Source organism: Buteo buteo, chromosome 5 (genome assembly GCF_964188355.1).
Source record: "Buteo buteo chromosome 5, bButBut1.hap1.1, whole genome shotgun sequence".
Lineage (NCBI taxonomy): Eukaryota > Metazoa > Chordata > Aves > Accipitriformes > Accipitridae > Buteo > Buteo buteo.
In genome coordinates, this window is record NC_134175.1 from 12184824 (window position 1) to 12198035 (window position 13212).

Below are 13212 nucleotides of genomic sequence, written 5' to 3' on the forward strand. Positions count from 1 at the left end.
TCCAGATATTTTTGTGTGATAGGGATAACTGGCAAAACCAGCCCAGTTAATATGACAAAATTGAAGAACACAACCTTTGAAGTGCTAGTTCAGAAACATTTGCCTAAGTTTTGCAACAAGATGAAACATACCAATAAAAACCATTTGCATCAGCTCAGCTACCACTCTCACTCTAGGAAGTCACTTCAATTATTAACTATTCCTCTGTAATCAAGTAACAAAACACCCACTGAGTCCACTGCAGCCTCTGTCTCAGGGCTTTCTCCTCTCTGTACCTTTACAGTCTTGTACAAACATGAGGTACAAGCAAGGGAGTTGCATAAGTGACAGTGACACATTAACAACATTAGGAGAGTGCTTAAGGTTTCATGGGACTAGACTCCACTTTTGAAGAAGATTGAGTAGACGAAGCAAGAGCTGCTAGTCAGAGGGGCACTTCAAATACAACTTCTGTCTGAATGCTGTCAGATGGCAAGAAGGAGATGCTGCTAGCAGAAATATGTGTGACTAGTATGGATAAGCTACCGAAATTTCAAGGTTCCCCTCTCAAAAACCAGTGTTCATGTTATTATGTCACTCGTACAGGCTTTCCCCAATACACATGCATCTAGAGCTCATTTTCAAACAAGGCTTCCTAACTATAGCTTAGATGATCTTAACATACAACTCACAGACTTACAGATGTTCCTGGATATCAGCACATTAGAAAACAGGAGGTTGTTCAGTTGTTCAGAAGGGTACAACACATCTTAAACTCATTCAAGTCTTTGGTCTTTCAACTACCAGAAATGTGCCACACCAGAATCACATGCAGAACCTGAACCTGCCATCCACTGTCACCATTTATTGTGCACCATCTTAATGGGGAGGTGCAGTCATGGGCTATTATCCATTCAGACTGATAAACTATTGGATGGAAGGGATTACCTAAGGACAAAAAAAGAGAGAGCTGATTACAGTTTCTGCATGACATCTGTTTCCACACTCAGTCACCTTGAATGGTCATTGTCTTACAAGCAAACAGCAAACAACAACTGTAAGAATGATCTAAAGGGCATCAAGAAGCAATTTAATGAAGCCTTTTGATGGATTTTTCAAAAACAAAGAACTGCCTTGGGAAAGTGTAAGGGGCAGGCCTAAAAGAATAGGGGAAAAAAAGTGCAATCTGCCAGACCACAAGGTATTTCCTCTATGGAAAGGTGGCTACTGAAAGATGGACAACCTGGCAATTATGGAGATCTACAGGAGGCTTCTGGCAGACACTTCCGCAGAGAAGTCCATGGAGGTCTCTAGAGGAGGACTGCTGCTTTATGCAGGCAATTATGTCACAAGATTGCCTCTCAAACATGAAAGCAGAAAACAACCCAACTGCTTCAGGTAGGCGAAAAGCTGTCTTTTTCCTAGTTTTGCTATGGATGACACAGAGGCAACGCTCAACTACATGCTTATAAAGGGAAGAAATACTTTCTCCAAAGGGGTCTCCATGAAAAGCATTCCCTCCTTTCATCAGAAGATGCCACAGTGCCATACAGTTTATATCTGTATGTGCACAACCAGGTACCAGGTGGAGGGGTACAAGGAGGGTTACAAGGTGGAAAACATGGAGAAGAAGCTTGACTGACTATAGGGAAGACTACTCAATACATCCAAACCAAGCATGTCTGTGAGCATGAGAAAGTGAAATTAAAGACTTGAACAATGCCTGAAGCTACTCTGCAGCAGTTTGCTGTTCATGCCAGCAAATGTTAAGCTTCCCAGAGTGAGAAAGGACATTCATGGTGCTAATTGTAAAACCTCATGTTCTAAGTGCCTCAAACTTCCTTACTTCAGAAAGGTGCCTGCTGACCATCATGCTGGTAACAGCAGCATTGCCATGAATCCCGTAAAACTAGAGATTCATTTGAAGGGCCAAGAGTTTCTCCCATATGCTTACTTTCCACCTTTGCTGGTAGTACTGGAGTAATCCTAAAGACTGGAGCCCAAGAAGCCTCAGCTGTGTAAAACCTGTGACAAGACAGCTGAACCTGTGACAGTCAGGTGCCACAACTTTGGATGCAAAAGAACTGAGCTAGAGATCCATGGTGGGACTGCATAGATTATTCTTTGGTTTACATATTGAATCAATCTAAACCAACCAAAGAGATTTCAAACTAGAAAAATCAGGTGTTATCAAAGCATGATCTAGAATTGCTGCCTGATCAACTAGAGGAGGCAGGGTGAGATGGAATAGAAAGAGGGTTTGCAGAGAAGTCTCTCTCCTGTCTCGCAGAGGGGGCTACCACCTCTCCAACTCCCGCATTCTGAGTAATAACAAATTCCACAGCTGAGTCTCTCCAAAATGTCTTGTGGTGTTGGAGGCCTGGGTGGATGCCTTTGAAGCCCATGGCCTTCCCTCCTGAAGCCTTCCCGCCCCAAGGGAAGGAAGCCCTGCGTCCACTCCCTCTGTGCTCTGGAAGCTCCTCTCCCTCACGTACTCCATGGCTCCATCCTGGAGAGCCACACCACCTGTCCAGGGGGCTGGCACAGGAGAGCCTTCCTGTCTGGTGTCCAAACAAAACCAGTAAATGATACAACACAGAGCCACAAAATATGCAAACAGACTTGATCTCTCCATCACGCAGACTGTGAGGTGGGAATACACCTTGGGGGCCTGTGTAAGTGCAGCAGAAGATGGGCTGGGAAGAGAAACGCCAGCTCCCAGACACACATAAGCGACGTGCAGCAACTGCATCAAGGACAGAGTTGCCTGGCTCTTTTAGTGTACCACCTAAAATGCAGGATACCATGAAAGCCCAGAGCTGCTAAATCAGAAGATTCCTGTCAGTAGGAAAAAGATATCTTGGCTTGCTTTCACGTGACAAATCTGAATTCAAGTCCAGCTGTCTGGTACAGGACCATAAAGGTTCAGAACAACAATTCCCTGCTCCTTGGGCTCCCAAGTATGGTCTGTAGGACTTCACACCATCTGGAGAAACAGCAGATGATTCGTAGGATGCACCACAGCCATGCAGTTTGGAGCTCGCATCTCACAACAGAGGGCACACAAGCTTGCCAGCCAGGCACGGAACAGAATAGCTGTGCTGCACCAGGTCCGGGCCACCCAGAGACAGCATGCTGCACACACACCTTTCCACCACTGCTACCAACTACACCGACTGCAAGTCAACATTTTAGCACCAGGATGAAAAAACTGCCATTCCCTACGTACTTTCGCAGCTGAGCATGGAGCACCAACCTGTGCAAGTAGCAGGAAAACACCTAAGGAGGTAGTATTGCCCACCAGGCCTTAGCTACTCCTGCTCCTACAAGCCTGTTGTCTCCCAGGCACACCTCTTTCCTACCCACAGTTCCCTCCCTTTCCCCTCAGACAACATCTGCTCATGTCCTGCAATTGGTTTTTCAAAGTCCCCTCTTAGAGAACTAGAAAAGAGTAACAAGAATGGACCTAACTGTTGCTCCAACTTCTCCTGGGTGGCAAATACCCTTGAATATGAAGCTGGAGACAGCCAGCCAGCTTCAAACACAGACATCCTGCCTTGCACAGCTCCAGCACAGTTTAGCAACCAATAATACTAGCTCTGCTGAATGCAGCTGGAGTGGCTGGATCACCTCAGAGCCTGCACTGGGTCTGACAGGGACAGAGTTAATTTTCTTCATAGCAGTCCATATGCTGCTGTCTTCTGAATTTGTTACGGTAACAGTGTCGACAACACACCAGTGTTTTGGGTATGGTCAAGCAGTGCTGGCACAGCATCAAGGCTTTCTTCTTCTTCAACTCTGCCCCTCAATGAGTAGGCTAGACATGCACAAGCAACTGGGAAGAGACAGAACCAGTACAACTGACCTGAACTAACCAAAGGGGTAGTCCACACCACATAGCATCATGCTCAGCCAAGAAAAAGAAGGGAAACGTTTTGCTCTTCCTATTTTGTTCACCATTCTGCAGGACAGGGGGGAAAGGGAAGGAGTGTGCATCTGCATGGTGCTTAGATGCCTACTGGGGTTAAGCCACAAGGGACCCTCATTGGGCTCCCAGGTCTTCCACCCTCTCTGAAGATGCTACCTAGCATCTAAGCGTACATCAGCCCACGTTCAGTGGTGTTATGTGGCATGTGCTGGTTGCAAGGGGAAGAGCCATGACCTTCTTCAGAATTTGAAGTACAGAGACCTCCTGACAGAGCTCAGAAATACTCAGAGATTTTTCAGCTAATCTTTCCATTAGGGCCGTTACATAAACCCCCAAAACTTAGGGTCAGAGGAATATCAATTTGCTTTCTAAATGGATTCTGTGCCCTTAAGGCTACAGAACATAATGGAAAAAAAGAAAAAACCCTCAAACAGGTCATATACTGGAAAGGTGATAAACCCCACACCATTAAAGCAGAGATTTAAAGGCAGTTACACTATTCTACAGATCTGATTCTGCTATGAAATATCCGAGGCTGTTACAGAAGTTCAGGTTAGTCCTTCCAACCCTATCAAAGAAGATGGTTTGTGTGGGCTTTGCCAAGAGAAAAGAGTTAAAAAAAAAAAAAAGAAAATTAAAAAAGGAAGAACATTCCACTGTTTCAACAATTATTCTTACAGAGCCATAGGAAAGAAGTAGAGCAGCTGAACAATGCGCACAGGAAACTTCTTGCTGTACAAGCTCACTGCCATGCAGAACCCAAGGATGCTGTCTTTTGCAAGACACTTCTTATATCCGTTATTTGGACTGTGCTACACCTCTCCCAGGCCTGGAGATAGGAAAACAGAACAGATAAGGGAGCTGTCCCATCCCATATCATACCCATTAAAAGCCTGAGTTTCTTTCTGCAAAGTACTTCCAGCAGAGGCTATATAGCAATACATGGAATATCCTGCAGGTATGGCCAACAGTAGAACATACCAGAGAGAAAAACACCACCAATGTAAAATAAAAGGCATAAATGGCTTCTAGAAGGAGCAATCAGGTGTCATAAATGACAGAGCTACACTGGAACAAAGAGCGATCTTATTCAGGTAAAATTGTTTCAGCAAGTCTTGAAGCTATTTCTCAGTAGAGCAGCGCTAAAAAAAAGGAAGTTGCAGTTTGTCCTTGCTGCTTCCACACAAACTGCTTTTGTGACTAAGAGCCAAAACTGTTTTCGAATATCAATATTTAAAACCCACACAATTCTTTCAACCTTATAAACCAACATGCAGAGAAAAATAAGGTTTCAGTGCCCTTTCTTTAAACAGGAATCTCCTCTCTAAATACCATTTTGACTTCCAAGATCCAGTCACCTTTCTGCCACTAGATGTCCCACAAGTAAGAGGAGAAGCCAGATGGGGAGCACTGCGAGCAAGGATACTTAGCAAACATTATCTACAGCAGTAATAACCATGCAGGGAAACATGCTGCTGTGTTTACATTACCTAAATAATTAGCGGCTCAGGCACTGAACTAACGGTATAGATAGGGAATACATGATGTGAAATTCTTGCTGTGTAAATCCTCACATACATACTGTTGGAGATTGTCAAATCGATCTTCCCAAACATGTAGCAAACTCCAATGAGCCACGCTGCTTAAAAACATAGCCTGTTGTGGGGTTTGGTTGGTTGGTTGTTATTTTTTTGTGCGTATGTGCTTGGGTTTTTGTTTGTGTTTTTGGGGGGTTGGTTTGTGGGTTTTTTTAAAGCCTTGTATGTGTACTGAAGGTAATACATATATACCTTTAAGGAGCTATTCTACAGGAACATCAGAAGGGCTTAGTAAGCTAATTGCAAGTTGGATTTTCGGTCCAGCTGTACTGTAAATTAAAAAAAAAAATGGGTTGGAGGAGTGGGGACACAGTCTCTGGCACAGATGTCTACAAGTACCTTTGGTACAGCTGAGTTCTGGGCCCAGGCAGAGCTCCAGGGAAAGAGGACAATGCTGTCCAGGCCTAGGAATTGCAGACTGGGCTGTCCTAATGGGGCAAGCTGGAAGCTTGTGACTTCTGGCAAGAGGTTCCCACCCTACCTGCAGATCTGCAGCTGTGGAGTAGACACAGTGCCCTGGGCACTGGTAAGGATCAACAAGACATGTCCCCACTGCTGCTGAGGAACTGCTGGTTTGCTCCAACAGCAAGAAATGGCCCCTCTGTTGGTAGCCTTATCCTTTTCCATTGCCAGCTCTATTGGTTGTATCTTAGTAAAGCCAACATCCAGGGTTACTGGAAGGTTTGCAGAGAGGCTCAAATGGTCCACATAGTCCTTCATACTCATTTTGTTACCCCTCAGAGTTGCCGCTTTAGCCATCAGCCTTAGCCACAGTGACTGGTTACTTACTCACATGCCCCAAGTCCCTCTGTAGCAATCCTTTTGCCCCTGAGCTCCCACAGTGCCTCCCCAGTTTTGGTGTAAAGCATAGAGGTTTGGGGTTGCTCTAAGGGCTTTGCAGTCACAGGCAGGAGACGGAACCCCTGTTCTGTCCCGCCTGAGCCCTTTCCCTCACTTTTCAGGCTGGCAGCACCTGGAGCTCCAACATCAGCATTGCTTTCTTGTAGGCCAAGGGTAGCTCATGCTATCTGCCCTGCAACCCCCTGGAGCCCCACCATTCTGTCCTGCATGGCCTTGCTTCTCCCAGCTGAGCCCAGGGACAGTGCTCAGCAACAGTAGGAGCAGCCAGCCAGATCCTGCTTTCACTGCAGACCCCTAGAAGAGAAGGATCGCCTGCTTTGACCTGCTGGCAACGCTCCTAATACAGCCCTGCAGGGCTGTTGACTTGCTTTGCTGCAAGGGCACACTGCTGGCTCCTCATCAGCTTGTTGTCCAACAGGAGCCCTAGGTCCTTCTCTGCAAAGCTCCTTGCCAACCAGTCAGCCCCCAGTGAGTACTGCTGCACTGCATTATTCCTCCCCAAGGGCAGGACTTTGTATTTCCCTTTGTTGAACTTCAAGATTCCTCTCTGCCCAATTCTCCAGCCTGTCAAGCTCCCTCTGAAAGGCAGCAAAACCATCTAGTGTACCAGACATTCCTCCCAGGTTTTTTATTGTCTGTAAACATGCTGAGGAAATGCTGTGTCCCTCCATCTAGGTTATTAATGACTAGCATAATACCCCCCACCAATCACTTTCTTGTCCTTCATGTGCCTGGAAATGGTTTCCAGAATTAGTTCCACTACCTTCCCAGGGACTGAGGTGAAGCAGATCAGCCTGTACTTCTCCAGATCCTTCTTCTTGAAGATGGGAGTGATGATTACTCTCTTCTAGTCCTCAGGAACCTCTCCCAGTCACTGTGACCTTCCAAAGGCAAGCAAGAGTGGCCTTGCAATGACATCAGCCAGCTCCCTCAGCACTCACAGGCACATCCCATCAAGGCCCATGAATTTACGTAAGTCCCTTTAAGTGCTCCCTAACCCAGTCCTCCTCCAGTAAGGGTGTTTTTCTTGGTACGGAATGACAGTGCCCCTGTCCAGGCAAGAAGCTTCTCACCCCTGCCTGGCTAGCATCCCAGGGGCCTCTGTACATCTTTCAGTGGGCCCCAGGGGCCACACACAAGAGAAAGGACAGAAAAGACAGCCCATGTGACAGCAGAAAGCTCAATCCCAACTCAATCCACAAAAGGCTAGAAACTGCTGAAGCTTGACTTGAGAACCGGTCAGCCTGTCATAAGGCAAGAGCATTATGTCCCACTACTTGCACAGCCCTGCACGCAACAGGTATTTTCAGCTACAAGAGGTGCATGATTTCAGTCCAGTGTAGACACCAAACATTTGGCAGCCAGAGAAATAAAACCTATTTTTATTTCACAGAACAGTCTCCTGATTTTGCTTCAGTCACCATTCATGTCTCAACACACAAAATGCATAAATAAAACAAGGAAGGAAATATTTTATTCATGAGCACAAAGCCCAGCTGACTTCTGAGAAAGCTTACTGTTGCTTTTAAGGTGTCTCATCTCAAGGCATTGAGCTGTGCAGTACATCTCATGGAAAGTGTCAGAAGTCCCCAGCCTAATAAACTAGGCAGAAGATACACAGTCAACCACCAGTGTTTGAGAAGAGGCTTCTGTGATCTATTATCAGGCTGGAATTTTGTCTCAGTTCTATTTTGTGTACTCTAGATGTTTGATCCAATTATAAGAGATGACCAGCTAAGGATTAGATGAGAAGATGGCAAGCTTTGGGCCAAGACTCAGCTGACAGACACCAAATCACATAGTACAATTCACTTGGTAAACCTGGATTTATTTCTGCAACAATTACCTTCAGCTGAGAGTCCTAGCCATAGCAGATAAACAACTCAAAAGCATCTTCAGCTGAGGAGCTTTGCCCTCAGAAGACTATCTACTGTCAAAACACAGTTAAGCTCAGGGAAATCTCAGACTTCATTAAATTGGGGTGCTGACCTACATAAGCAACAGAAAAGGCTGCCTGTTATATTTTGTCCCTGCTTTTCCAAGTGACACTGAGAACATTGCTTGAATGTGGAAAGTCAGAAACTAGGACTTCATTGCCTAATCAATATTTATTTGTGAAAACATTTCCAATTCTTACAAGCTTGGGAAGCAGCAAGCTTTCCAGGTAGCATCAAGCTTACAGAAAAATCAATGAAGATACCACTGGAAGGAAGAAGATGGCTGAGTGCAGAACCACAAAAATCAGCACACTAGACACTAGCAGGACCCAGATGGTACCAATAGACCTTAATTGCCCTGAGCAGCCTCACCAAAGGCCTCTACCTACAGTCCTGCCCAGGGGCTCCCTTTCAGCTCAGTGCTGGACACCCAGTCTTAGCCTGAGGTATATTGTAGATGGGTCTGTCACCAGCCCTGCCTCTGGCCCCATCTCTCAGGTAACCCCTTGGACCGTACTGAAACCTTGCCTACAGCCCCAACTCCTGCTGCTCCTGTCCGGACCCCCGGATGGATCCTGGCCCTGGTCTACTCCCTCTCTTTGGGGCTTTCCGTAGACCCTTTTACCTGCACCCAGCTCTGCTGCTGCATCCCCATGGGCCTGTGCCAGTGTCCCTCCCAGCTCACCCTGTAACACAAAGAGCCTTGACACCAACCACCTACAGAGGACATAAGCGAATCCACTTGAAGAGGAAAAGGTTTCTAAATGCCAAAAACCCCTAAAAAAACACCATTTCCACTTTGTTCATAGCCAGTGCTGGCTATGGTCATGGTGGTATTTAAGGCATTTAGCGGTTGTCCCAGTGGCTGGATTGCATGACACATTGGCAGCTGTATTTAACAGGCTAAGTCTGTCTTGACTGCCCAGGAGTTTCACAGACACAGTTCACTGGCACACCTGTGGAGACAGCCTTCAAGCAAGTTAGGCTTCCACAGGAGAAGAAAGAGGTTTCACTTCCTAGCAGCACTAACAGAAGCCCCCCAAGCATTAATTTCTTCTACTTTCCCTCTAAAAGGTTTTGGTATCCCACTACCTCCTCTTCCTGATACTCCCGCTCTTTGGAGAGCCACAGCAATTCTCACTGGGACTCAAGCTGGATGCAGGATTTGGCCACAGTTCACCCTCCCAGCTCCCATAACTCCGCTTGCTGCCAGCACCACCCAAGTGACTGCAGCAGCTTCCTGCTGGCTGAGACACAAGCCTGTTCACTCGCTGTTACCGAAATGTCCCTCCTGAGGGTCTGCACAGGCAACACCAACCACTGCCTTTTGAAACACCTTTGCTCATGGTTCAGACAGGACTGTTTAATTTTGCATATACACGCTTCTTCTTGCCTGGTAGGCAGCCGTTTATTACATCCAGAATCTACTGCATTTGCACAACCCATGCCTGACGTGACTTCCAAGTGCAAGTGCACTTCTGTCACCTCTAACACTAAACCCCTCCACTCCTCCCCCCAAGCGCACAGGAAGGGAAGAAAGCAGTTTGGTGTGGAGTAACTACATGAGCAGTACTGCATCAAGTGGGGTGGGGAAGCATAGTGGGATGTGCCTGCTCACAGACTATCACAGCCCCCAGGAGAAAGGCACAGCAGGACAGGGAAGGTCACTTTGCATTTGCTGTTCCAAAGCTAGTGCATCTATGACAGCCAGGCACAAACCCAACCCCGGCAGCCTGTTGATTCAAATTCCCCCTGTGCCCACAGGGGCAAGTCACAGGGGACTGGCCAACAGCTGGAGATCCAACACCATGCTGCAGTACAGTTCCTTATTTACTCTACAGAAACTGGCTGGGTTTGTTTGCAGAGCACGTGGTAGCATATGTAAGCACGAGATCAATGCTTTACAGACAGAATAAACCCACTGTATTTGGTAATAAGAAGAGATTGAATACATATTTCTGTCTCTTGCCTAGATACATGCCACCTCTACAAGCTGAACGGAGAAGCAGGCAATGAATATTTTAATAAATATTCTAAAGGTTGTACCAACACGACCTGATAGAACACATTTAGAGTAGGAAAACAATATGTATTTTACATTGTTGCTTCCTTATGAATTAGGACAATAAGAGGACCACAGATTTGCTGGTTGAGTTCTTTTGAATAGTGTTATTTAAATCAAGTGCTTTAGTTACAGTTCCAAAAGCTTGATCGTTTTACATACATTTAACTCTCCCCCCACATGCATACACTTTGTATTTTAACAAATAACTAATTTCTTCAATGGATTATTTTCCCTCCAAAGATAGCACTGTGTGTCAGGGAAGGTCACTGGTTTGGCAGCCCTTAAGCTTAATTCAATTTAACCCACAAGCCCCGACCAAACCTTATTTTTCTGATTTGTTCAACATCTGATTGGCTGAAGGTGGAGCTATTTGGGTACATATGCTAACTCGCCTGTGAAGCAGATGGCATTTTATTTCCCCAGCTAAGACAAAAGGCATTCCCTTTCCCAGAACAGTAAATGGAAACCCTTTCACGCTGCCACCCTCTGGCAAAAAATGCATTTGCAATATTAAGGATAGCTATTTTTGTCCTGTAACAAGCACATTCAGTCCTAAAAGAATAGTGTCAATCTTTTCCTAGTTATGGAAAATTTTCTCCAAAAAGTGCTGTAAGCTGAGGAGAAGATCCAGTAAGTTTGACCAAAATACAAAGAAGAGGGCTGTTCCCCTCCACCCAAGGTACATGTTTCTTGTATTTCCTTTATGAAGCTCAACATATAGTTATCTATACAGAAGCAACATACATTTATAACAGGATAGCTAAGGCCAACACTCTTAGAAAGTATGTTTTGCAAGCTCAGAATTTGCAGGAAAAAAAAAATGGTCCAAGCAGAAAGTTCATACAGTGAGGGGTTTGCTTTGGGGATGTCTGACCGGAGCCAGATACAGCATGTATAGATATCACTGACCCTGTCTAGAGGGTCTCTGTCCTGCACAAGAATGAGAAGCAACTCAGTCAGGACCTCCTTGAATTTGATATAAACTTTGGCATTTGCATGGTTTCCTAAAGTAACTGGACTAAAACGAGATTCTGTGGCTAGGTGGCATTGCTGGCTGAAGTTGGAGCTTTAATCCAGGTTGCCGGCAGAAATGCTAGCAGGTCTCACCTGTGGTAAACAAGGAAAATATTTCCTCAATCACAGACAACTAAGCAACAGGGTTTTCTGTAAAGCCAGCTACAGCAAACATACATTACACAAATAATACACCATCCCTCTCTACTGCTCCACTTGCTTTTAAGAAACCAAAACATGAGTTTAAATATATGAACCAGCAGTGGAGCTAGCAGCTGACAAGAATGACACTGCATAGACATTATGTCAGCAGAAAAACAGTCTTTTCCTCCGAGCTGAAGAGCCACTAGGGGAAAATAAGAGCTTCCTATGAAACCAATTACAGTGAGTCCCTTCAGATGAGAGCTCCCATGTTCAGTCCCAGGCAATCACTAGCCCTACCATGCTGCATCATGTCTAGCAGAGAGGCATGCCTGTATTTTAGAGCTGTATGCTCAGCTGCCCCACCTAGAAGCACTCCCCAGAAAGCTGTCAAGGGTAAGCAAAGCAGAAGAGAAGGAAAGAAGCTAAAGGCAGAGCAATTCATTTGCATTAAAATGAGGAAGTCTACAGCTTTGCCAAAATAGCTCCACACAAACTGCAGGAGACATCAGTTCTGAAAGCTCCAGCTTCCATCTCAACATCACATATCATTTTGTGAGAGGAGGCAGCCCACTGGATCTCCCCCAGCAGCCACAAAAACCTTACAGCCACTTCAGCCTCCTCCCTCCCAAGCCTGTTACCCACCAGGGAAAACACAAAGCTTGCAGCAACTGCTAGAAGTCCATCTCTTTCAGCTCAGAAGCTATTCCAGAGAGGTTTCAGGAAGCCTGCCCAGAGGGTCAGATAAGGAAAGCAGTTAGGTTTCACAACTTGCTTCACCTTCTAGATATTGGCAGCTCGCACACTTGCAAGGGCCACAGAGATTCATATTTCTTAACGCTATGTGGGCTTCCTGAAGAGCTGCACAAAACCATTCGTGCTGAACTAGGAGTGGCAATGAAAAACACACCCTCCGAGTGGGGAAAAAAGGCAACATAACAGACATACAGGTGCCAAAAAAGCATGGTTTTTTTCCTGTAGGAAACTCAGGCTGAAGCGAGGTTTAGCTTTGTCCCACAGGCAGTTGCGGCTTGAGCAATAAATGCTCCGTGTCCTTACAGAGCTATTATTTAGTCCCTCTAGTTCTCCCAGTTTACCCCGCAAGAAAGTGCTTCTTGAAATACCAGGCCTTACGGTCATATATAAGGCTTTGAAAATCCAACAAGGTCCTTTCTGAGCTAGTCTAACAAGTGCCCTGATAGAGATGTTTTTCCAAAGCACAAAAGGCTGGCAACTGCCTCCTACCTGCACTTCTTCAGTATGAGGGAATTTGCATGTATGTAGAGCAGTGATAGCAATAACTAAGTAGGGAAAAAAATACATGGAAAGAAGCTTAATAATAATCATGTCTTTCTGTTTAGTGCTCCCCTTTGAATCTAAAGCTAGACACTTTGCAGTCCAATTCCACTTCTGAAGGGCAAAAGGGATTTCTGCAAAGCTTTCTTGTTCCATGTGGTGAGGTATTTTCAGCTTGTGAATTTTTTTTATTTCATCTGCCCAGAAGGAGGAAGAAAATTTAAGTATACAGAGCTACATTATTTGCTTAGGAGTATTTTAAAAATCCAGCAGTAATATGATGTTATCAGAGGACAAAATAGAAACCAGATGCCAGTCGCACCTACTTCCTGTGAAACTGATGTTATGGCTACTCACATTAGGAGCCTAACAGTCTGAGATAAAAATGCAACC